Source organism: Sinocyclocheilus grahami, unplaced genomic scaffold, assembly GCF_001515645.1.
Source record: "Sinocyclocheilus grahami isolate Dianchi unplaced genomic scaffold, SAMN03320097.WGS_v1.1 scaffold514.1, whole genome shotgun sequence".
Lineage (NCBI taxonomy): Eukaryota > Metazoa > Chordata > Actinopteri > Cypriniformes > Cyprinidae > Sinocyclocheilus > Sinocyclocheilus grahami.
In genome coordinates this window covers 222,871-250,146 of record NW_015505693.1, presented here as the reverse complement: position 1 = coordinate 250,146, position 27,276 = coordinate 222,871, and the positions used below count along the sequence as shown (strand labels likewise).

The window sequence follows — 27,276 nt, the reverse complement described above, 5'->3', positions numbered from 1 at the left end:
GCTTAAATTTAATCTTGTTATTACTCAATAATAATAAAAAAATACTGTATGTGTTGCAATGCATAAATTAACTTATTGCATTTGAAATGGTTGATTGTAGGGTTTTAAAATGAAATGATTTAGGCAAAATAGTACACAATTTTAATATCAGCCATTTATCGGTTATTGGCCACAACATCTGTACGGTACAAGCAGATTTTTTAAAACCATTACCACAGTATTTATTCCATGGAAATCTTCTCTAATCTCATTTGCACACCAATATGTGTCATTCCAGGTTGTTGTTGTGTCTCATAACAAATTTTGACATGCCAAGTTTGAAGTCATAAAATCTAATACCAGTCTCTATTCATATTCAATATATATATATATATGCAACAGAAATAAAACAATACTCATACTTCAATAACGCAATGCAGCTTTGATAAAGGGCAAAGTCTTGGCAAGGTTAACACAGAGAGCACATCATGCCTGGTTTTGTTTCTGTTGTTTATTTATTTTTAATGTTTGCGCTGGGGGATACTGTCACTCAGCTATTTGTGTAGCGATGACAGTTAAATATATTTCCGGAGGTTGTTTTCAATCGAGCAATACTTCTTTTTGATCATGTGTGCTTACCTGAATTATAGACTGACACCTTGATTATTATAGACTGACTGACTAAAACAACAGTGATGATGACATCAGACAGATCCCATTGCACTGCTGTTTTTTCTTTATCTATTTTTATGAAGACTGTCATCCATGGAGTTGATAAATGTAATATGCTGAAGCAGAGGGGCCGGTGAGGGAGAATACAGTTAAACATGACATTTCATTAATTTAGCTGTATTTTTAATTCCTCAACTCAGATCTAAGATGAACTTCTTGACAAGTTGAGCACAATATAATTTGTGATAAGTAAGATTTATTTAAAGTATGCAAGACTATTTCCACAAATGAATAAAAATTCGGAGAAAAAATGTGTGAAACATATAACATAATTGCAAGATATAAACTCATAATTCTAAAAAATTAACAATTTCTTAATTGTTAATTGTTTCTAAAAAAGAAACAATTCTGCGGTTTCGTTTTTTTTTTTTTTTGGTCCAAGGAATCAAACATTTTGCAGTTCTGTGTTTGTTTGTTTTTTGTTTGTTTTGTTGTGATGTAAAAAGTTGCAATTAGATTAAATAGGCTTTCAAGATGTTCATGCAAATATTACAATTTTATTAAACTATTCCTCTACGGTATTTAAATACATTTAAAATAAAATAAAAAATGAATTTAATTAAATTTAAAATAGTAAAATAATAAATAGTAGTAATAAAATAAATAAAAAATATTTTTAATATTTTTATTTCTTCTCCATGGTGCACTGAAAAAAAAATGGTGTAGGATTTACTTTGAAACCGTTTTCACTTAGAAATTGCAAGTCATTTTTTAAATATTATTTTTTAAATAATTACAAAGAAACTGCTAGTGACACATTAAATTAAATGTAGTTTTGAAATAGCGCTTTCTTGTAAAACCTACTCCAATAATCTTATTCACAACTTCATAAAATCATTTTTTGTATTGTTGTTGATAAGCAAAATCCTTGTCCAATGCCTCATGAAAGCCATAAAGGCTTTAGATTTGCATGACTGACATTATTACATATACTTACCTGCTTTGGAGCCTGTGTAATTGCTAATTAGGCAGAATGGTAATAAGTTGCATGTCTTTTGAGATTATACCCCTTCACATTGGGCATATTTTCATTTACAATGCTCCATTAATGTGTTGCGGGGAATTTTTAATATGTTCGGCTGTAGATTTCTTTTAGCAGCGCACAATAGAACCCAATCACAAGTGGTCTATATAGGTATGCAATTAAAAATCCAATAGACACATCATCCAAAATGCAAGCCGTAATTTCTCACCGCTGTAGTGTGTTTATCATTTACACCCGACGAGTCTCCGCATTCCACCCTCATCAATTATGGATCAGCTGGGCCCCATCCAAGCAGCTTCATTTCATTCTCATTAGGATCTTGTGCTGACACTCTTCTTTTCTCCACGCTCCATGGCTTCTCCGGGGCTCCCATAAAGGTCTTCAACCAGGCGCGGCATCATTACCAAGCTTTGTTCCCCCAACCCTCCCCCTCGAGCCGATGGCAAGTGACCAAGACGAGATGGGCGACCACTGTTAAGTGCTTATGTCAGTGGTTTCTGGGTCAAAGAGCTGTGCGGTAGGCCTGGCCCTATGCCAGAGTCAAGTCAACACCCCCCCAGCCATAAGTGGCTTTAGAGAAACATAAGGCTGTGGAACTGTAGATTTCTTCTTTCCTGACACTGTCGACAGTGGATAAATGGATTAGAGGGGAAATTAATGGATTTACAATCAATCGGGAATGTCTACAGTTCAAAGTCTACAAACTCCGCAGACAAGTATTCAAGCACAATTTTGTAAATGAGGGGCTTGTCAACTTTTTAAAAAAATATATAAATCCAGGGACCCCAAATCCAGACTACTAGCAATCTCAGGGCTACCCTAATATAAAAATGCTTTTAAAAAAAAAATCATTTTTTTGTATTTCATTTTTATATTTTGTTTTCTTTATTTTATGTTATTTGTTATTAATGTTTACTTTATATTAGCTGTTATTTTTTTATATTTTATGTTTTATTTTATTTCATTTTATTTTATTTTTAATTTGTTTAATATTATAATCTTACTCATATAAAAAGCATTTTATAAAAATGCCTGTTTTACATTTATTTTATTCAAATTTTTGTATCTTATTTTAATTTTATACTTTATTTTCAATTTCACATTATCATATTTTGAATTGTATTTTATTATATTTTTAAATTGTATTGAATTTTTTTTTATTTAAATTTTTTTCTTTTATTTTATTGAAAATGTATAACAACTTGCTTTACGCTAACCTACTGTTGACTTTTCTGTGTTTTGGATTCATTTATAAAGCTTTTATGCTGTATAGAGTCAAGTGAATCAACTGACGAAGCAAGAGAACCAGCCAAAAATATATATGGACATTTTTCAAGAAATGTCCATATGTTTTATATACAGCCCGACCGATATATCGTTTGCCGATATTATTGGCCGATATGAGCCTGTCGCCGATATATCGGTATCGGCGGATATGCCGCCGATATGAATTTTTTTTTTTTTTTTACAGAACATGTAATGCAGATAAAATGCTTGAAATGGTGTAATTACTTAGTTTGTCCAGCAGAGCGCGCTCCATTGTTTGCTACTGGGGACCTGGAAGAAACGCTTTAAAGCTTAAGTCAATGGAAAACCATTGAAACTTTAAACGGCCATATCTCCGTAACGGCGTGGCGAATCCTCACCAAATTCAGGGGATCTCTTCAGCTCAAGGAACCCTCTCGAACGCGAATCGATTGTACGTTTCGAGGCCCTCTTTCGAATGAGACCACCCCCGCGTGGATAGCCCCCGGGGTTCGGGGGTTACGGGTGGTTAAATTTGCAGTCCGGCGCCGACCAATCTAGTGATCCCGGGGGGCTACCGACACGCGGAGGGTGGTGTTCAAGAGGCAGCATTCTTCCATCTTAGAAACATCGCCAAGTTACGAAACATGTGACCTGTTTCTTGATGCAGAAAAGCTAGTTCATGCATTTATGACTTCTAGACTGGACTATTGTAATGCACTGCTAGGTGGTTGTCCTGCATCTTCAATAAACAAGCTACAGGTAGTCCAAAATGCAGCGGCTAGAGTCCTTACCAGGTCAAGAAAATATGATCATATTACCCCAATTTTACAGTCTCTGCACTGGCTACCTATTAAGTTCCGTATCAGTTACAAAATATTATTACTTGCCTATAAGGCCCTTAATGGGTTAGCTCCTGCATACCTAACTAGTCTTCTGCCACGCTACAATCCATCACGGTCCCTAAGGTCGCAAAACTCTGGACTTTTGGTAGTATCTAGGATAGCAAAGTCCACTAAAGGCGGTAGAGCTTTTTCGCATTTGGCTCTCAAACTCTGGAATAGCCTTCCTGATAACGTTTGGGGTTCAGACACACTCTCTCTGTTTAAATCTAGATTAAAGACACATCTCTTTGGCCAAGCATTCAAATAATGCATCTCATAATCTTGTACTGCAGTTATATCTGATCAAATGCACATTATTATTCTTTAGTTTGGGTTAAACAAATACATTTTGCTTGGTTGGAACAGCAGCTACGCTAATTATATCTCTATTTGTTTCTTTGTTTTTGCAAGGATTTACACAAGCTTCAGTCTGGATCCAGAACACCTGAGAAGAGATGATGCCAACCCCTCAGAGGACCTCAGATGATGCCAACCCTGAAACAACATACAGAACTACCACATTTTGCTATAAGTTTGATTGCATCAAATAATAATTGCTGTTAATAGTGTAATTGATTTTTCTGTACAGTTCTGCCATATGTACATAAACCGACAGTCACCACTGATAAGCTATACTAAATATATTGTGGAAACTTAATTTGCTGTAAAGTTGCTTTGCAACGATTTGTATCATGAAAAGTGCTATACAAATAAACTTGAATTGAATTTAATTATATATCTGTTCCATGGACCCCCTCTAGTTTCATAGACCCCCAGGAATCCACAGACCCCCAATTGAAAACAAGGGTTTAGAGGTCCATACCCTTGTTTTGATGATACTGTAAGACCAAATAGTGTAAATTTGAAATATTCACTATATTTAAAGAATATTTGGCTCATTTTGTATATTAATATTCATAAGTTGCACTGGATAAAAGCATCCATGAAATGAATCAAAGTAATCTGAGCACATTTTAACACGTTGTATTTCAACAATTTTCTCCAAGCATAGTATTATTATACGCATTTAATTCCCCAGATGAAGGCAATAACAGGTCTGTGCCTATTTTTGAATGGTGACATCTTGTTTGCCGCCTTTTAACAAAGTACTATGTTCCTCAGAGATGTTTTTGTTATGACTCTCTGAGATCAGACTTGCAGCAATGATGGAGAGGAAAGTGTTGGTAAAAAATAAATAATATTAAAACAGTCAGCTGGCGACCCATTGAAAATCATCCATATTGTGTTGTTCTTTTTGAGGGCCACTGCGAGGAGTCCTTTGTTCATTGACCGTTACATTGTCAGCTGTTTAAATAATGGATTTGTGTGGCAGTGTGTATTACGCCTTGGCCAGCGTCCCTTGACAATACCGTTTTGAGGGAGTCTGGAACAATGGGGCATATATTTTTTTGGGGACTATCTGTTATATATATGTCACCAGGGTATTTTCTCCTCATGCGGTTAGTCAGAAAAATCTTATTTCTCATGTTCATGCCTTTTTCGGTTTGCTATAAAGCCATTATAGAGCCAGTTAGCCTAGTGTTTTAAATCCCTACCATTTCCCTTCAAAGAGCCCTGCTGCCAAGATTATATTTAGCTTATGAGTGGCATTTATTCAAACATCCTGTATAAGAAATAATCTCTTTTCAATTAAGTATAATGGTTATTGTGTCCCTAATGTACGCTAATGATCAGCTGCAACATTTGAGGGCTTCAAAGCGAAAGCCCTCACATTTTTTTCCCTCAGCTGTTATGTTCATTATAAGACGAGGCATCACAACAGGAACACTGAGAAGAGGCTTTGCGGTTTGTTGTGATTTGTTTACACAGTAACATCTGTAATCAGATGACAGTGATGAATGTGATGAACGACTGAACTGGGGGTAGTGTTAAGTGAGTGGGTTTCTATAGGTCGGGTGACATGTGTGTCAGTGGACTACAGCGTGGCCCCTAGGAACAGATTTACAGCATCTCGAGGGATATCATTATTCTGTCATAAACGGGGCAAGTCAGGTTCTCCAGAGCTTTTTTTAAAGGCTCCTTGGGATGCTGAGATGATTTATTCATCTGCAAACAGAAGAATTGGTAGATGGGTTGGCTTACGAAGACAATGGGTATTTGTGTGGACATTTGTCAAATAAAGGACAATGGGAAGATAATCTGGCCGATGCAATAAATATATATATACAAAAGCACAATGAACAAAGTTGTTAATAAATTATTAAAATTAACTTGTGTATATAACCCAAAGTATAAAATAAGCATTTTAGGTGAATTTAAACAATTTTGGTTGTTAAATCTGACAAAACTGGGACCTTTTTGGTCTTAAAAATAAGGGTTCCCAAATGGGGGTTTCATAGCAATACCTTAAAAGAACCATTTTGGGTTCCTTAAAGAACCTTTCGGTTAACAGTTCTTGAAAGAAACCGTTTTCTTGGTTTAATAATCTGAAGAACCTTTTTCCACTATAAAGAACCTTTTGTGCATTGGAAAAGTTCCATGGATTTTAAACGTTATTTCAGTCAAAAACAATCATTAAATGTTTGATTCCATTACGATAAAACAATAAGACCTGGAATATATCATAGCCTATTTGTAATAAACACTAACATTTAGAAGATAAATAACAATAGAGTAATTTTTTTTCGTAATCTAACTTTTGTGGCACTTGGTCGTTAAAAACAATGTTGATGAACGCTAAAGTTTAAAAATTAAGAATAAAAAGTGTGTTTTGTCGACGTATTTTCACATACTAATCCGTACAGAAATGCGAGGAACGTTGCTATTGTCACCACCAGGCAACCTGACTTCTGTTTGCTATAGCTTCTATTCAGCGCATTCTAACTACCTGTAATAATTTAATTAATTTATATATATTTTGTGGTACTTGGTGGCTTGAAACACTGTTTAAATATGCACATATATATGCATACAGTATGTAAAGGCTACATACTTTTACAACCCACATACTTTTTTTTATGGGAGAATTGATTACCATTTGTACAACCATAATTTTACTGCAAACTGTGGCTAGTGTAGCAAAACCATGGTTAATTTAAGGTTACCGTGGTTTAACTATATTATTACTATGTTTTTGTTTTTAACTATTAACTATATTAGCTACTACCCTTACGAAAATTAACCATGGTTTTATTGTAGTAAAACTGTAGTAACCATTTGTATAACCACAGTTTTACTACAAATACCATGGTTAAACTATGGTTAGTGTAGCAAAACCATGGTTCATTTGTGGTTACCATGGTTTAATTATAGTTACCATGGTTTTTTGGTTTAATTTGTAGTAAATGGTTAATTTTCGTATAAGGGTATGCTTTTTTGGTTGTAAAACCATGGCTAATTTTTGTAAGGGACTGTTGTAACTTCGTTTTGGTGGATTCAAATAACTAGGAGTCAGATGAACCCCCAAATTCTCCACAATTCGCACCCTGTGCACCGCAATAAATCTGGCCAAGCAAATGACCAAACAAAGGACGGAATCGCTGAAATATTGTGCAACATATTGTCCATCCCCCCACCGAAGTCCATAGAGAATTGGCTATACACCGTCTAACGCACTCTCTTGCCTCAGCATCTGCTCCGTTCATTCGGTGAGGGGGGAACCGCTGTGAGCCTCCGCACGCGCTTTTGTTCAGTGTCTCTCCTCGCGACCGGCGAAGTGCGCGCCGTTTCGAGCTCCTCTCTGGACTCGGGCTGAGGAGAAATACCGTGCTTTTTGAACGATTTTAACGAAGTAAGGAGTTCGTTTTAACACGTTTCTGAGGCTGAACAGATTTGAATGGTTAACCTCGGCGGCTGTTATCATCTACTCTGCTGTATCTGAGGCGACGCGGCATTCCTGTGGACTTTCTGAGGCGACGACGCGCTTTACTTCGGAGAAGGTGAGAACACGCATTGTTTTTGTGCTTAACTGATTACGTCTCGCTTCATTATTAATATATAACGTGGTGTAGGATGTTTTGTGTTCAGGACAGGCTATATTCAGCCCCCTTACCAAGCGCAGTACCTCAGTGAGGACAGTCAAGGGGACAAAACCAGGAGCACAACGATATTGGACGACTGTTCGGAGCAGAAGACTGTTTATAAACCATGTTTTGAATGACATCATGGTGAAATGTTAAATACACGAAGAGTAGATTGCTATCTAATTTCTAAAATCAGATATTTGTGCTGTTCTCAGACCTATTAATCACTTATCCTCTGAAATATTAAGTGATTTGCAAAGTACTTGTGGGTTCAAATGCAATCAAATGCAATGTTCTTGTCCGGTTTTCCCCAGATCCACTCAAGTGAGTCATTTTCTTTGCCTTGATATAACCCCCCACCTGCAAGCTGTCATCTGCAGTAATGCCTTGATGTGAAAAGAAATCCCATCAGAAATAGTGAGCGAGAATTTTGGGATTGAAAGGGACCCCGCATTGTTTTTCTCCTTCGCAGAGTGTCAGCTGGATGCTGTTAAAAGCTGACAAGTGCTGAGCGCTGCCAGTCTTATGCCTGCCTCGATGACAGCGTGTAGCTGGTGGGAGAGGAAGACTGAGCCGAATTTCTCTTGGCATTCTGTCGTGACTGACTCTGTTGTCTCTGTTCGGTCTGAACCCCTGAGTCTCTACCTGACGGAGCACTCCAGGTGCTTCTTGCATCAGTCTACAACAAGTCTTGATGCTGACAAAAGAAAAGTGCAAGAGAGTGACTTGTGAATGTGAAGATGTGTGTTATTTGTCAAAGAGCATCAGGAATAGAAAGTGGTGCGAGTTGTGGCTCTAGGTGCCCTGGGAATCAGGCAGCTGTTTGCAGCAAATTGGTTACTGTGGGGCAAGGTTTGTAACCTCTTCTCTTCTTTTCTCTTCTCTCTGGAGAAGGTGGACTTATACCTTTTTTGGAGTATATCCTATGGTGCGCTCATACTGGGAACAGTTTTGCACCGTCATTTATGTTGAGAGTTCCGGCGACACAAGCGATGCAACAAAGTTGGAGTCCAACTTTATGCAGATGAGCCATGCAGTGACTACCAATGAGAGTGCATACAGTCAGATATTGCGGCATATTAGGAAGCAACGCACAGCGTTTCGACAACCTCCAGCAATTGCTTTTGTTTGGCTTTAGTTGTATAAGCTGGTATATTAGATTTTTAATAGCAAATCTGAATATCCATTTTTCATATACTGACCAAAAAAAAGAAACAATTTTCACTCAGAAATTGCTAGTAAATTTCACGAATAAACAACAAACAAACAGCAATATATTGAATTAAACATGAAATTCAGAAGTAGAAAGATTGTACTGTTTTAAAATGGTATTGTGAATTGTACTCCACAAATGTTTTATTTACAACTTTTGAATTTTTTTTTTTTTATTGTACTGTACATTATAATGGATGCCTAAATTCACTTAAATATAACGTAAAAAAATTATAGATTTAATTTTTTGTGTTATTTAAAATGTATTTACATTTATTTCCTTTTTTATTTTTATTTTTTTATTTTTTTATATAGAATTTTAATATCAGCCATTGATTGATTATCAGCCATATCTTTCATATTTGAACATTGTTAAACACAGTTTTTTTTGCAAATATCAAAATGAATAACCTTTTTCATAATATCCATTATTATGGATGCCTAAATTAACTTGCAGCTTTTAAAATTATTGATTTTAGTTTTTACAGTTATTTAATTACATTTTTATTCATTTTTATTTATATTTATTTAAATTTTTTATTTTAGACAAAATAATATTGCCCGTTTATTGGTTATCACCATAACATAACCATTAGTTTACCATATTGGCCAGCATTTTAGCCCATCCCTGATCTTAACTGATCAAATAAACATATGGGTGGCCGCTGAGGCTGTGTTGCTAAACTCATACCCTGTCACCCTCAAGCAAACCGGTGCTGCTTGCATCTATATCAGGGTGAGTGCTCCGATATGGTGCCTCCAGGTTCAAAGACCTTTCTTTCTAACCCCCGAGTCCCAGCGGAGCAACTCAGTCTTGCAAAACCAAGCAGCCTTTCAAGTTGGCTCCAGAACCTCGGTAAATCTCCTTGGGGCATCCATTCTGCTCTTTATCTGAGCACCCTCTTCTCCCTGTATAATCGTAAATGCCAGAGGAGCACCTTTGAGCATGTTGTCTCTTGTCTCAAAAAGTGGAAATTGCCTCTGAGCGCAACCATTTTGGCATTGGGTGACTTGTAGAGGGCACTTGATTGATTCTCACATTTTAATAATACGCGTTTCCGCTCGACTGCATAATTTAGTCCCAACAATCGTATGAGGGGGGGGTTGTGCTGACAGGTGGAATTGAAATTGTACTTGAATAGCATCCAGAAAGCTAAATGCCTTCGGATTCCAGGAGATAATGTCCTTGTCGAAAATTAACATACGCTGTGTTTAATGAACCAAGTCTACTAAAATTAGTCTGGAAATTTTTGGTAGATGCAGTTTAGGGAAACATTGTGCTAGTTTTGAGTTCCTGCATAGGCCGTGTTTAATTATGCAAAGTTGATGGTCTGTTTGTGTCGGGGGTGAATAGATGCCAGTAAATGTCTTCATTTATGTCCACAGTCATCCAGGTCTACTAAAATTACTCTATACATTTTTGGTAGATGCAAATTCAAGGAAACTTTGTGCTAGTTTTGTGTTCCTGCATAAGCCAGGTGCTGATTTGTGACAAAGGCTGTGTTTAATTATGCAAAGTTAATGGTCTGTTTCTGATTGTGTGGTGAATAAATGCCAATATAAGTCTTAATTTATGTCCACAGTCATCCAGGTTGGTGTTTTACCTTGTGTGTGAAGTCTTGATTGACAGCTGACAAGTAAGAGTAGTTGTGTCTAATCCCATGAGCCAGAGGAAGCAGTTGGCAGCAGCTGTCTCTACTACATGTGTCACCCGCCAATCCGCCGAAGTCTGAATATTTATCGATGCCCAGACTTGGAATACATTATTCAGAACGGGCATTTGCCTCCTTAAACACCACAAATGAATCATGACACCTGGTCTGTGTTTTGCTGGTTTTCGAAATGGGACTGTAAGAGTTTAACTTCGTAGAGGGAGAAGAAAATATTAATTTTAATTTCTTTTCAGCCCTAATTCTTTTTCTGTCTTGAAAAGATTCCATTTGGCTCGCAGGTCTGCTCAAGACAAAACCACACTACCTTGTGGTTTAAAAATTCATTTAGAAAATGTTTTATCGCTTACCCTGTGGGAGAGGTCCAGAAGGAAAAGAAGCCTGATAATTATGCCAGCAATTTGCACAGTGCTTCTTCAGGCACTCGGTCCTCCAATACAAGCTTCTCTCTCTCTTTTTGTTTCCTGGTATATCCTCTGTTTTCAGGACTGGACAGCTCCCAAGCTTTGGCCATTGTACACACAGCTGCTGGCAGCTAATAAATGAACAAGACCAGTGGTGTCGCTGAAAATTATATTTGCTCCAAGAAGAAAATGGCCTGTTGGAGTTCTTCCTCTTTGCGTTTGCATTCGGGACGACGGCAAACCTGAGAAAAGACTGATGAGTGGTGGTTCACAGGACAAATGGACTTGTGGCTCCAGCTGCATTCATCTTAGACTCACAAGTGCTTGGAATGTTTCACATTTTCCGTATTCGTGTGCTGAAGCGATATGGGATTAAAGGGATACAATGGAAGTCAATAGGGTCCAAAACAACACTAGACCCCTTTTGATTTTCATTGCATTTGCAAAAATCATTTATATATATATATATATATATATATATATATATATATATATATTTGGGTTCCGTTCCACTGAAGAAAGTCATACAGGGCTGTGTTTCTAACAATGCAACTCACTGCTTAATTAGCATTTGGTGAACCAGTTCATCAAATCAGACTTAACTGATTTTAACTTAGACTAAGGGTGCTTTCACACTTGGTTCGCTTGCCTGGTCCGAATCTGAGTTTGATTGCTCCTCCCTCCCCCTGCCCCCATTGGACTGCGTTCATATTATTTTATTTGGAACTGCGGTTCGTTTGCATCATCAAGCCAGCAGCTGTTTACCCCGTTGCTTAAGTAACGACGGCGCAGGAGAAGTCAGCAAAATGCATAGTTGCTCTCTTCATTTTGATATATTTATGTTTTTGAACCATTGGTTTCGTTTCCAAAGCTTCAGTACATAACGGCACTTATGAATCTTACGATTGTTTTACGAATGTACTGCAAATGCTCTAAAGAACGCTGAAGGTGAACAGAAATAAGATATACAGCTCTTTGCTTGGAGCGCATCAGTCATGCTCATCAGGAAATTGAGTGAAACGCACACACAAACACACATTTTTATCAAATTATACATCATTAATAGTGGTTCACTTACGTGATTTTGTACGATTGCATTCACATCAGCAGCGAATCATACCGGAGTTCACAGGAACCGAACCCCAGACCACCCTTTTTAAGCGGACTCGGGTATGGTTCGCAGGTGCGCACCCGAGTTTGGAAGACAGCATTCACATCATCCAAACGAACCGAACTCTGACATCAGTCGAACTCGGGTGCGGACCAAAAGTGCTAGTGTGAAAGCACCCTAAAAAGGTCTCGACTCGAGTCAACACAGATCTACAAGTTACTCAATCAAAACTCGTTTAGGACTTGCCTGAAAGTCACTCTGACTTGAAATGAGGCACTATTCCACCGTATGTCTTATTATGCTGGTTTTTGCCAAATCATTCAGCACTCCAGTTCCTGCTTACAGCTTACAGTTGTGTTTAGAATACTGTCTGTATGAACATGCAACAGGAGTCAAGCCCGTATTCCTTACCAGTAACCATAGTGACAGTGACCAAAGTAAAATCAAAGATGGCGACGTCCATAAAACTGAAAGTCTTATCACTTTCTGACACAACAAGAGTCCAATCGAGCCGCGAGTTCATTCGTCAAATCATCATTAACCGACAGCAGCTTTTATATTTTGGTGGAGAGCGGAGCATTTGAATCGTATTAAGGACTCAAATACAGGACTGACAACCATATTCTGCTGCTGTGTGAACATGGCCATAGATATGTAAAACATCTAGAATTCATATAATTATAGGGTGCTTTTAACAATAACGTTGTGAATACGTGATGCAATTGCGTGATTATATGAACTAACTGGTGAATAATTTTTTTCTGAACAAACTGTTCAGTTCGTGGAAAAGAATCGGACTTGACCTCACAAACAATATGGAACTGTTGTTAATGACGTCATGCACATTTCAAGAATTATTGTCAGTTTATTGCTGTAAATAATGAACATGGCATCTGAGGAATACTTCACAAATTTCTTCTCTGTTGTTTTGCTTTCTTTCAAGATGTTTGATTCCATCATGGATTCCCTCTTACATCACTCTGCGGTTCTCCAGCGTCAAAAATGGCACTTTCATTCTTTTGACATTCTAAGATGCAGAATGAAATTTGTATATATGGAATCAGAGCCGGCGCCAGGGCACCTACCTCCAGGGGGCATTTATATTGGGGGGAGGCAATCTGTAATCACGTGCAGTCGCTGAAGCTCACGAAAGCATGCAGTAGCAAATGCTATTTTCACTTTAGCTTTCGAAATCGATCACGTTCAGCAGGGAGTGGAGAGCAGGGGTACAGGGGCAAGGTAACTCGTTTGGGGGGGTTGGCTTAAAATTTATTGCCATATTAGCTTGCTTATTTTCATCATAAGTATCATCTATTCCACATCATACTGACAAGAAACTGTTCTTCTGACCACAAGTTAAGAACTGTAGTTTAAACCATACAAATTTGATTGCGAATGTCTGTTGGAACTATGCTTTCATAAAAAATTTATTTTCATTTTTAAGTGAACTGTTTCTTTAAGCATGCAAATTTGCACCACTGTAAATCAAGAAGATCTGAAGTGAGGAAACCCAATCGCTCAGCGTGACTTGCGTTTATTAATCCTCATCTGATTCTCTTTGTCTATGCATTACAAGCACCTCAGTAATCTTACAACTACTGTCTTCTCACCACGGGAAACGCATGGGGAAACAAAATATAATTAATTTCTTTCAAATCCCCATATTCTTGGTTGGACCCCATCTTTCTGTTTCCATTGTCAGGCTTCATAAATGTAATCTGCACATGCCATATCGTTATGTCGGAGATTAGTTTGCCCTGACAATGAGGTTTTCTCCTTGCCAGATATTTCAATATATCATTCATTAACATGGAAATTACTTTTATAGAGGTTCAGATTGTGTCGTTGGGTTCATACTATTACGTAGTATGAGGAACAGTTCATTTTTTTTCGGTTATTGATTCCCTCTTCTTGATGAGAAACATGTTGATGCATGTGAGCACTTATTTGTTTCGCCAACAATGAATGCAATTGGACAGTTGTTTGTAGATTTATTGGATTTCGGTGCACGCAGATACAGTGTATTGTTCTGTAGTTTTTCACAGTCACTTGTGCACCTTCTCTTAAAGGGACAGTTCACCCAAAAACTATTTAAAAAATTTTTTTTTATTCTTTTGAGGAACGCAAAAGGAGAATTTCTCTCTCTCTCTTATATGCAATTATATGAAATTACAATGCGAAAACCCTTTTATTTATTTATATATATATATGCAGTATATATATATAGCTTTTATCGTTTATGTGCCCCATTACAGATGCAAAATAGGAAGTGGACACTGTTGCATGACTTTAAAGTGGGAAAATGTATAAAAATTAATATTATATTACATAATTACAAAAATCTGCTATATAAAATGTATTAAAATAAACATAATATGGACATGTATACATATATATTTACATATACATACACATATATGCATATATGCAGTATATATATATATATATATATATATATATATATATATATATATATATATATATATATATATATATATATATTAATTAAAAGCAGTTTGTTAATATTTTTAGTTTGTCATTTTTTAAAAATATATTTATTTAGATTTATTTTTATTTCAAGATCTCAACTGGCAACTAATTAATTATTAAGGACTGTGATCACAAAATTTTCTCAACTCAGCAGTTTTATGGAGTTTTCGTCTACTGAAAGTTTTTTGGAAATATGTTTCATCAACTAAATGATCGGTATGTTTCTAAACAACAGTACAAACCATTAAACACACTGTATTTCTATTCTTCACAGCCTCATTTTTATCTCTGTCTAAATTTAAAAACAGCAATACCCTGCCTAAGCTCTATGCATATAGTAAGGCCATGCTGAGCTGTACCAGAGGATTGAGACATGACAGTTGGAGAGTTTATGTCAAAACCTCTCTTGTCCTCCTTGAGGTTTGAACCTCCACCTTGACAACCTCGCCAGACTGAAATATACTCCACTGACTGAACCTGTAAGTCTCAATTTGCCCAGTGCATCTCGGGTCAAAAGTTCTCACAGCAGGTTTTCTTCGCTTTTAGTGGGCTGTAATATGATTTCCAGTGCCACACTTGAGCAGTTTAACACAAAGGCACAAATTACAGCTTTTATAAGATTTGTGTGTTGCCTTACGTCAGAGTCTGAAACTGACATGAGTCGGGATGTAATTTAAAAGCTTATGTTATTCCTGGTTTTTTTTCTACAGATGCCATGTTGTCAACGAAGTGAAAGATGGTGCTTTGGATTCGCAATTTCCTCTAGAAATATTACACTGTTATTAGTGATGGGATCAAATCAACAGGCCTTCAGTCTAATTGTCTTTGAGAACAAAACTGTATGTTACTCTCATACTGTATTTACAGACACAGTATTGGAGGAAGGGGATGTGGCACATTGGCCATTGACATTGATACTAGAGAGCCTTTTTGCATGCTTTGAAGTGCACTTTACATGCACTTCTAGTTCCCAACTTCAAAGTACCCACTTTAATGTCCTCACGCATATAATCATAATCCAAAGCACCATTTAAGATGCATTTCTTCCCAATTTTTTCATTTTCTGCACCTCCAAAATGTGTTACCTTTTTCTCCAAATATTATTCTCATTAGTTAATTCGGAGGGACTTTCTTCAGTGCCCTTCTGGGTGTCTTTTACTTGTGCCCTACAAATGCAAAATATCAGAAGGAACAGGTCTCGGACGGTATCCACCGCTGGTCGGCTCTGTGCCATTTCTGCCCACCTTTGTGTAATTAACAGGCCCTGGAATTTATCTCTGTCTAGGTTTTAATTATCTAGAGCCAATACTCCAAACTCTTTGACTTTTCTTATTGCGCCAATGCCAAGTGTGCTTGACTATATGGCAAGAGGAATACTTTTTTTGTTTTTTTTAAGTGATCAGGGCTGTTTAAGAGGTTAGTTGTAAATGTTGTTTCAAATGAGTGATTTGTGCAGCATCCTTCATACAGATCATGCATTGTGTTATGTGTTACAAAAGGGAGGTGATTTTATAATATTGACTTTGTTACCATGATTTTGCATGGCTAACAACTGAAAAATGTATGTATGTAGTGAAATAATAGCATTTTGTAGTGTAGTGATCTTTAAAAAGACATCTATAACCCAACATATAATAAAATATATTATAACTTGTATTATAGCAGTGTTGTAATCGTTAGCTAAAACCTTTTATTTTTTTAGTTGATTGAAATAACGCTGGAATAAAAAATAAATAGAAAAAATGTAAACAAAATTTGAAATGTTGCTTTGCATATGAACTAAAATAAAAAGTTTAAGTAGAAATATATAATAAACAAAAATGTCTACATTAAAAATATAGAAATACAAATAAATTATAAAAGCATAACACAGTTACTAAAAAATGTAAATAAAAAACTAAACATAAAAAATAAAAGCTTGTATTAAAATGAAATAATAAAATAAAATAAACTGATTAAAAATGTAAACAACTTAAACTTAAATTGTTTACATGTAAACAAAAATGAGAAAAGTTGCCTAACTAACTGAAATAAGTTGAAATATATAAACATTCAAATAAAAATAGAAAGATTAAACAAAAAAAGGCCAAAAGCACTTTTTTTTCTTTTGCGAAAAAAAGAAGAAAAAAGAAAACTTTGGTGGACAGGCTTATCACCTCTATAAGCCTGGAAGAGTCACCAGTTTTATAGAATGGCACTTGAATCACAGAAAAGTACCTTACATTTGACAAAGGAACCTTTTTATTTTCTTACATTTTGTGAAAAACACCACCAACCCTCCTGTGGTTTTGCCCTTTGATTTAAATGTGAGTCTCCACACCAGCGCTAGATCTAAATTCCACCTCATTTTCAGTGACCTTCATTGTTCTGACAAGAAGAGATCAAAACGGGTCAGATTGGTTCCTCTGTTTTTCCCAACCGTGAAGTTGGGAAAAAGGACACTGATGAAGGGAATTAGTGTATCCAGTTTGTTTGTCAGTCGGTTTCATACTGAATTAAAAGCAGCCTGATGAAGAAAATCCACTGCCCACACCTTCCTGTCAATCAATATGGAATAATACCAGAGCCAAATCCAATGCAGAACCGTTTTCTCATTGCTCAATCAGTGTTTAACTGTTAATCTCAAAGAAAAGCAAAACTCGAGTGGGATACAATGGACATGAATGGGGCCAAATTTTGGCAGATTTAAAAGCAGAAATGCAAAGCTTATCATTTTATAAATGTGCTTACATTAATTCTTTAAAACGTGTAGTATTTAAGCTCAAAATGAATTTTTGTGGTGATCAACATTTAGGCTGCACAACTGCAGGATGCTTGTAATTCACTTCCCACTATGTTGCGCTCTCTTTTGTTGTTTGTTGATGAGTGAGAATTCATTTTAGCATCTTTAATGTGGCAAAGAAACAGATTCATCTCCTTCTGGTCGTGATGAGAAGGTCAGAATGTTGCTTTGGGGAGTTGCTTAGGGGGAGTTTAGCGTCTGAAATGCAATCACGGCGCTTGATTACACTGGCATTCATCATCACCGCACAAAAAGATACTGTCCTCGTTCCCATCTCGCAATCAAAGACGTGTCTTCATATAGTAGATACTACACATTCATAAATTCATGGTCTTGTAGATGGACCACTGGAATGACTTTTGAAATTAATTACCCACGCTGTTAGGGACAATCAGTGCAAATGGGCAGAATTTTAACAAAACACATGCAATTTTTGGCGTAATCTTTCTGCTTAGTCTTCAGAGGTAGAGTCGGGATTAATTATGTCTTTCCTTTAGTAGTGAACTGATAGTAAAGGTCAGAGCTGAACGAATGACTCTTGAGTATTTTTCTTTTTAGTGAATCAAAAACATACAGTGCAACCAGTGTAATCTGATTCATTAATGAAATACTCTTATGAGTCGGTTATTTTTAGTGAATCAAAAAGATACAGTGCAGCCAGTGTTATCTGATTTATGAACAAATGACTTTTATGAGCCAGTTCTTTTTAGTGAATCAGAAACATAGTGCTTGACAAGTGTTGTCTGATTTACAAACAACTTTAAAACACTTATTTTTAGTGAATCAGAAACATACAGCACAACTAGGGATGTCTGATTCACAAACAAACGATTCTTTTGAGAGGGTTCTTTTTAGTGAATCAAAAACATGCAGCACAACCAGTGCAGTCCGATTCAAGGATTGCGGAACGAACCATGCTGCTGGTTCTTTTTAGTGAATCAAAGTCACACAGCTTGACCATTGTAGTCTGATGCACAAACAAATGACTCTTATGAATCAGTTCTTTGTAGTGAATCAGAAACATACAGCGCAAGCATTGTGGTCTGTTTCACAAAACAAATTATGAGCCAGTGACTCTCATTAGTCTGTTCTTATATATAATGAATAATTTAAAAAGATGATTTACCAGTTTGAATCTGTATGAAACGCTGCCCTGTATGTTTTATAACATTAGCAGAGAGGAAATTTCAGTATGTGAATGGGGATTTTAACAAAAAGTAGACAATTTTTTTGTAATCTTTCCACGTTGTCCTCAGAGGTTGAGTCCAGTTGAATGATGTGTTTGCTTTCCTTTAGTAGTGCGGCGATAGTAAAGGTCAGAGCTGAATGGTGTTCCTGAGGGCCTGTGTGTGTTTAGTGATGTTATACTCATCCCTGCTTTATTTCTCCAGTACCACAGTGTTATTCCTTTTACCATCGCTATTGCAGTGAATTGCATGGCCTTTTCAAATGAAGTCCCAGTGCTAAGCTATATGCTAACTCAAACCATAAGTAATTTTATGAAGCTTTTGTCAAACTTGTACATGCAAAATAGTTTGACTGGACTCTCCCTTCATGTTCCTTACATTTCCTCCCTCACTTTTTCACAGCCATCGCCACTGTTCACGTTTAATTAGCCTGCGGGGAGTAGCCCTGTCTTTGAGTGGGATTATGTATCACTGTGTTGGGAGTAGAGCTGTTCTCCCCTCATTAATTATACACAGCATATCCAGCAAACTGTCCAGTTGCCTGGCCAATAAATAAATAAAAGCCCCGTTATGAGATAATAAAGTCGACATGAAACTCAACTGCTCACAGTGGTCGGAGTCAGGTTTTTAAAGTTTTAGACCGCCAAGATGCCTGTACCAACTTCAGATTACCACTTTTTGAAAATACTTGCATTTTACGCATTCAGTTACAGTATAACAACCGTTTGGCTTTCATGTACAAAATATATTTTCTCTCTGCTGATGTTATAATTTACACATGGCAGAGTTTCAGACTTGAAATTTCTGATTACACTGGTTGCAGTGTTTGTTTTTGATTCACTAAAGGAAACTTGTTTAAAAGAGTCATTTGTTCGTGAATCAGATTACACTGGTTGCACTGTATGTTTCTGATTCACTACAAATATGCGGATCAAATGGAGTCATTCATTCATGAATCGGACTACATTGTTTGTGCCTTTTGTTTTTGATTCACTAAAAAGAACCAGCTCATAAGAGTTAGGCTACGTTTACACTAGTGCATTTTCGTTTTAAAACGCATAACTTTTTTCTTAACGGTTACGCCTGTTGTTTGCACTGCTCCGGCGTTTTCGACCCTCGAAAACGGAGGCTTTTGAAAACGCTGCAGACTCTGTTTTAGTTTGAAAACTCTGGGGTTGCATTTCAGTGTAAACGGACCAAAACAGAGACTTTTTAAAATTATGGCGTGACTGCCCACATTCTCTCTGCGTATCCTTGGCGACCGTGTAAACGATAACATCATGCTAGTTGACGGTTTCATCTCATGCATGAAACGGCATTCTAAAAACGTGGCGCTCAAGTTAAAAGAAGTTCACTCCCATGTTCTTGCATGTTTTTCCTATTCCACTTCCCGCGTTGCATCTTTGTCAACACAAAAGCGCATTCTGTGTGAATGGCGCCTAGCGTTATGAGCGCGTCACATGTGAGCGGTTAATCACGTGCGCCGACATACGGTTGGATCGTTTTTTTCTCTTTACTGTTATCATTGGCATACTGTCAAAGTATCTAATTCTAACGTTTGGTAATCTTTCTATTAGGGCTGGGAGATATATGAAAAAAATTATATCTCGATATTGTCCAAATGTTTACGATATTCAATATATATCTCGATATGTTTGCATTTGCTTTTAAATAATAAAAAAAACATGATTTTCTTTTGCCCCCATTAAAAAAACAACAACAAAAACAATTTAGATAGAGCAGCTATTGTTACAAAGTAAATACAAAATGTTTAGTGCAAATTTAAGCTGTTTCACTTACTGCTTTTTATTAAATGAACACATGTATATGTAACTGAAGTAGTGCAAAACAAGTACAGAAAGTGCATTGTCAATTTTTTAAGTGCATGCAATTCACAATTTACACTGTGCAACTGGGGGAAATAATTTAAACTGAGAAGTATTTTTTAAGTTTTTAGCTAAGAATTCAAGTCTGTCAACTGTCTGGTTTAAGAGAAGCTCTGTGGCATGAAACTATGTTCCTACTGGCACTAAAAACCCTCTCAGATGGGGAGCTAGTTGCTGGAACACATTGTTATTTCTTAGCTAATTTTGCAAATTTGGGGAAATTTGCCTCATGGATGCTCCACCACCGATGAAAATTACAGATCTCTCCATTCTTTGTAAGTGGGAAAACTTGAAAAATCAGCAGTGTATCAAATACTTATTTGCCCCACTGTATATATATAACTTATACTTATATATATATATATATATATATTGATACCAAAGATTTATGCACTCTCTCTGTCTATATTATGAAAACTGGTAAAACAAATGAAAAATAACAGTGAAATTCCTATAGTAATTCCAAATTGCAATAGCCTATGTTTCTCTATTCAAACAACAGCGGTTGAGTAAGTGCATTCATTCAGCGATCACAATCGCAAACAATACAGTCGAGATCTCTGGACAGAACACAGACTGGCTGAGTGACACTTGTATTTAGATCGCTAAACTCCAGCTTGTTTGTCTGTGTTTTCAGATTCAGGCGGCGCTTCCGCAATGAGGAGTGAGCGTGTGCGAATGGTTGCCAGATTGCTTAAAATAAGCAAAACACCGGGCAGAAAATGTATCCTTGTAACAGCGAAGCTCTGATTCGGGGATTTGAACTCTTGATATCTGGCAACCGCACTCATGAAAGCTCGCATAGTAGAGGCTTGTAGAGCAGTCCGCAATAACATGTTGTCCCTTTTTTAATGAAAATACAGAGGTTTTTGGTAAAGTTTTTATTTTTTTAAATACATTTTAGTCTCGTTGATATAGTCATAGTTTTCGTTTATTGACCTTATTGTTGTCTCGCCTTTGTTTCGTCTTAGTCATGGGAAAAAGCTCGTCAATGAACTTTTTTTGTCATATAGTTTTCATTAACGAAATTAACACTATTTTCCATTATGCTAATGTGTAAAAAAAAAAAGAAAAAGCCCCTCCCCCATCTCACGTCTCTTGCGCAGTAATGTAATATTGAACGTTCGGTGCGTTCTTTTGGGAGAGTATGCTTGAATTTGAAATATTCGATATTCATGATATTTTCAAATTTTACATCGTCGTCAAAATTATTGCGATATTATCACTAATATTCGATATATCGCCCAGCCCTAATTTCTATTCCAAATCGTGATTCCTCAATTTCTAAAAAAATCTAATTGTTGCAAAACATTAAATTCAAATGAATCGATAAAATCAGAAAAATCGCCTAGCCCTAAATCTGTTGGTTCCCTTTCAGTCGGTCACTCTCGACGTCACGTCAGAGGACCGACGAATTGGGATCTCGCTTAGAGGGACCAATCTACTTCGAGTGTAAACTAAACGAGCCAATGCACATTGGCATGCGATTATTGCATCCAGCTGCTGCTGATCACAGCGTGAGTATAAGTAGGCAGCAGGTGCAGCGCATATTCAGCTTTTCGCTTCGGAGCCGAGCGATCACATCGTTCCGCTCCTGACTACTCTACGCAGCAGTTCTCGGCCGCCCAAAAGCGGACTGAGGCCATCAGGTACATCCTGCCCCGGCGTGCAGCTGCTGCCTCTCCCCGGCCGCCGGCGACAGCGCCTCAGCCCGCTCGTCGCCGAGAGCGGCCCCCTGCCGCCGCCCCCGCTCCCGCACAGCGCCTGAATATACGCTGCACCTGCTGCCTACTTATACTCACTAAGTGAGATCCCAATTCGTCGGTCCTCCGACGTGACGTCTCCGTTCCCTCCTTCAGGGAACGAGGGTTACATACGTAACCGAGACGTTTTTCATTCTCGATCTAGAATGAACCAGCTCATAAGAGCCATTTGTTCGTGAATCAGATTACCCTGGTTGCGCTGGATATTTCTGATTCACTACAAAGAACCGGCTCATAAGGAGTCATTTGTTCATGAGTCGGATTACAATGTTTGTATTTGAAAAGAACCAGCTCATTTGTTTGTGAATTTGACTACACTGTTAGCCCTGTTTTTTGATTAACTAAAAAGAACCAGTTTGTTTAAAGAGCCATTCGTTTGTGAATCAGATTACAGCAATCAGAGTCTGTTTTTTATAGTTTTAGGTTGCCAAATTATTCCATTCCTTTTTTACTCTCAATTTGTACAGTGTCCCAACTTTTTTGGAATTGGGTTTGTACCTGAACAACCTTCAAAATACCCCTTTCTGGAAATGCTCCTGCGTTTTATGCATTCACTGCGCCGTATAGTACTGAACTTTATAATATTGTATAATGACACATACTTGTTGACGCAAATACGCATTTGCCGGGGGTTATTCCCATTTGTAATTGAAGTATCGCTTCCGTCATGCACTTTCTGGCTGTTAGTAGCATGAGGAAATGAACATTAACTGGAACTCCTTGAGAACATTTGAAGCATTAATAAAGATCGAGACGCTCCCATAAGGGGCTGGAACAGTTGGCGTCTCTGACAGGATGACATTCATCAGACCTGTTAGTGCTGGATTGTTTCAGGTTGCGCAGGCAGAGAGAGGAATCGCACACTGTCTCCCCAGGCGAGCCACGTGAAGAGTTTGGCGTGAAAGTGGGACTTCAACAGCGAGAGATGATTAACACAGATCTCTGCTCGAAAAGTTCTTACACAGTGTTGGCAGAGGGGAAGGTGAGGGACCATGTGACACAGTAGATTGAGGTTAGTGACTGGTGAAGGGCAATGAAATATTCCTTTCTTCGATTTGCTTTCAAAGTTTAATAAGTGCAAACGAATCTGATGGGGGATATTGGATGCTGTAATACACAGGGGTGTCACAGTGTTGCGGTTTATCCTGAGTCAGTCGTTGCAGTATCTCTGCTCTGTGCTAATGAAAGCTTTAAGAATTCCACCTCTTGAATAAAATCTAGAGCTGGCTACAAATATTGATCTTTTCAACGACCCTGGTTCTTAAAATCCCAAGATTGATCAATTTGTCTCTGCCAAACTTTTATGACTATGTAGCCCAATTCACAAGAGAAAGACTGGTATGAACCAGTTCTTTTTATTGAATAAAAACAGTGCAACCAGTGTAGTTTGAATCAATGTCTGAGCCAATCAGCCAGCACAAACAAATTACTCTCATGAGCCAGTTCTTTTTATTGAGACAAAAGCATACAGTTCAGTGTAATCCAATTCATAAATCACTCTGATCACTAAAAAGTATTGGTTTATAAAACATACAATGTGACCAGTGTAGTTCGATTCATGAACAAATTAGTCTTTTCCTTTTAGTAAATTAAAAACAACCAGCACGAACTGTGTAGTTCGATTCATGAACAAATGACTCTTATGAGTCTTTTCCTTTTAGTAAATTAAAAACAACCAGCGCGAACAGTGTAGTCCGATTCACGAACAAATGACTCTTATCAGTCTTTTCCTTTTAGTAAATTAAAAACAACCAGCGCGAACAGTGTAGTCCGATTCATGAACAAATGGCTCTTATGAACCAGTTACTTTTAGAGAATCTAAAATATACATTATAAACAGTGTATTCTGATTACAAATTAATGCATCTTATGAGCTGGTTCTTTTTAGAGAGTCATATACATTGAACTTGACCAGTGAGTGTAGTCCACAAATGAAAGACTAATTTTGAGTCATGTCTCTGACATGAATCAAAAGCACACAGTACAACCCGTGTGATCCGATTCACCAACTAATGACTCTTATGAGCCAAGTCTTTTTAGTGAATCTAAAATATACAGTGTAAACAGTGTATTCTGATTCATGAAGGAATGACTCTTATGAACAGGTTATTTTTAGTGAGAAACATACAGTGTGACCAATGTAGTTCAATTCATTAACAAATGAATCATTTTGAGTTGCGTGTTTGTAAATTAAAAATAAAAGTAAAAAATGCAGTGCAACTAGTGTAGTCCGAGTCACAAACAAATGACTCTAATGTGTCACTTCTTTTTAGTGAATCAAAAACATGTGGCGCAAACAGTGTAGTCCGATTAACAAAACAAATGACTCTCATGAATCAATTCTTATAATGAATGATTCAAAAAGATGAGTCACCCATTTTAATCAGTCTGACATGGTGTCCTGTATATTTTACAACACTAGCAGAAAAATTAGCTAAATTTATTTAGTATATAAAAGCATATACGCAAATAAATCCGAACTGAATCAGGAAATCTGTACTGATACCCAGTCTTAGCAAATACACTGCATTATTTCAGTTTGAAAGAACTCCAGCTAGATCTGAGGTATCAAAATATGTGACCTCCAGTGCAAAATGAAATCCTGAAGGCATTTCATGGGCTTTTGTGTCATACTGCACTTACCTTATTCAGTGATCAAGGTTAACACATTCTTACACAAGCTTGAAGGAAAGTTTGAACGCATTGTGGCGATAACTAAAGTTGATCCGCAAGATAAGGACACTAATAATAATATTTATTTTCCGAGTGTCTCTTCTGAAATTTCTCCTGCTCGTGGATACCAGATTTCTGTCTCAGTTTATCAACTGACTTTCTGTCTCAGTTTGTTATGATGGAAATAATGGAGTGGGTGGGAAGTATGGTGGTCGGTGTAGCTGGTGGAAATCTGAGCGAATCCCTCGCGGTGTTACCATTCATCAGACTTCTGCTCCACCATCAGACACACTCATATGTTTCTCAGCAGGAGGGGAAGAGAAAATCCAGACAGATAGGTGAAGCGGGAGAGATTGTGCATCATGTTATAGACAGTACCTGTCACAATCTGTGCTACAAGCACAAGGTTTCTAGATTAAATTACATTTTTGGTGCATTCCTTAAAAAAGGCAGTTGATGAAGATGAGGAAGACCATTTGACAGCTGGCATGAATTCTTGTGTGCATTGCTGCATTTTTAGGCCTAGAATTGCCCTCTTAGACCGGAAGAGACAATCTGACAAACATGATGAAAATAACCTATCACAGTGTTTGTTTTTTTATGTTTGGGAGGGGGGGGGGGTATTTTTTAAAATATAATTTTATATAATACATAATAATATATAATAAATATATATAAATATAATATTTTCAATTCATTTATTTACATAACTGATTTATATAAATTAATAATTAGTATTACTAGAATTATAAATACAAATATAATGTAAGTATAAAAGTATTTTTTTTACATTATACATGACTAATTAATATGGTATAAATATGAATAAAAATGTAATAATTTTTTTTACATTTTTACATACTATGTTATGTAGCATGTAAATAATTACAAATATTGTAATATAAAATTTGTAAATAAAAATTATATAATTATATATACATGTATGTACAGTATATGTCATAAATGTATTAACACACAAATAATGTAAAAAATAATTACTATAATATATACATAAAAATAAAATATATTAATAATACTAATTCATTAATATTCATTACATTAACATTCTAAAAATAGTTAAAAATATAAACAATGGAATTATACACACACACACACACACACACATATATATATATATATATAAAATGTATTTATTTATAATTATATATATGTAATATAATTATATATAATTATAAATATACAAAATAATATATTGTTATTTAACGGCTGCACCCTGACTTTTGGAAATAAATAAATAAATAAATAAATATATTTGTGTGTATACACACACACACACACACACACACATATTTGTGTGTGCATGACTCAATTACAATAGACAACAATGGGAGTCCAAATATCAAATCAGCAGCCTATTAAAGACACAACTCATCCACCAGCGGTGGGGTCGCGCTCTTCCTGTGAATATGTAGATGTCCGGTAACTAATCATCACGTCATATTTCCTAATCTGAGGAATACCAGTGTAATTCTCCATTACGGTTGCTAAAAGAAATTAATGAAACACACAATAGGATTAAAGGCCATTACCTCCAGTCCCACATGCTTTGGGATCAGGCAGCAGCATTATGAATGAGAACATCTGCCCGACCCTTCCACTCTCATCAATAACACTGTCTCTTTGATCAATGCAGCTCATGTGCCATGTGTGCTGCGCCGCTCACTTTATATTGCGCTAATTAGGCCAGACCTGGAAACATGTTGCGTGATATTTGGGTAAAAGACTTTAAAGGGGTAGTTCACCCAAAAATGAAAATTTGATGTTTATCTGCTTACCCCCAGGGCATCCAAGATGTAGGTGACTTCGTTTCTTCAGTAGAACACAAATTATGATTTTTAAGTCCAGCCGTTGCAGTCTATCAGTCGTATAATGCAAGGCAATGGTAACAAAATCTATGAGAGTAAAAAAAACATGCACAGACAAATCCAAATGAAACCCTGCGGCTCGTGACGACACATTGATGTCCTAAGACACGAAACGATTGGTTTGTGCCAGAAACTGAACATGAGTATTTATATATTTTTTTACCTCTAATACAACACTATGTCCAACTGCCTTGAGCGCGTGCACGGCAGCGTGAGGTGTGTACGCGCTCTGGCGTAGTTTACTCAAGCGCCGGAAGTGATCTCTCGCGCGTATACATCACTCATTGGTTACACAGTCATTATAGGTATGACGGCTAATCAAAATGGTACTTACTTGTGCTTATCCGGATTGTTCAAACCAACTTAAAACAAAAAGATTACGTTCTCTCGCGCGAACTCATTCG

General features: G+C 36.8%; 1 protein-coding gene across 1 annotated transcript in view; it reads left to right on the top strand.

Annotated features, from left to right (window-relative positions):
• Positions 1 to 7,526: 7,526 nt before the first annotated feature.
• The window catches only part of ncanb (neurocan b), a 180,377-nt gene continuing 160,627 nt past the window's right edge, over positions 7,527 to 27,276 (top strand). The window contains exon 1 of the mRNA XM_016237416.1: positions 7,527 to 7,724. The gene's annotated coding sequence lies outside the window, so the exon portion shown is untranslated. The remainder of the gene's footprint in view (positions 7,725 to 27,276) is intronic.